The sequence below is a fragment of the Sceloporus undulatus genome, chromosome 6, assembly GCF_019175285.1.
Source record: "Sceloporus undulatus isolate JIND9_A2432 ecotype Alabama chromosome 6, SceUnd_v1.1, whole genome shotgun sequence".
NCBI classification, from domain to species: domain Eukaryota; kingdom Metazoa; phylum Chordata; class Lepidosauria; order Squamata; family Phrynosomatidae; genus Sceloporus; species Sceloporus undulatus.
Genome location: NC_056527.1, coordinates 1504802 through 1505063, shown reverse-complemented (window position 1 = coordinate 1505063; position 262 = coordinate 1504802).

The following is a 262-nucleotide window of genomic DNA, read 5'->3' as shown; positions in this document are numbered from 1 at the left end:
TTAGAAAACTGGGCCAAAGCTAAGAAAATGAATTTCAACACTGAGAAATGTAAGGTACTGCACTTAGGGCAGAAAAATGAAATGCACAGATATAGGATTATGGGAAACACCTGGCTGAATGAAACTACATGCAGACCTCAAAGGCCAGTAAGAGCAAATGGGAAGGCTTAGATGAGGGGAAACAGGAGGATTTCACAGGCGTTGGCCCTTCTGCATTTTGAAAAGATCAGCACCAAGCATTTCTACAAGGAGAGCTCCATGG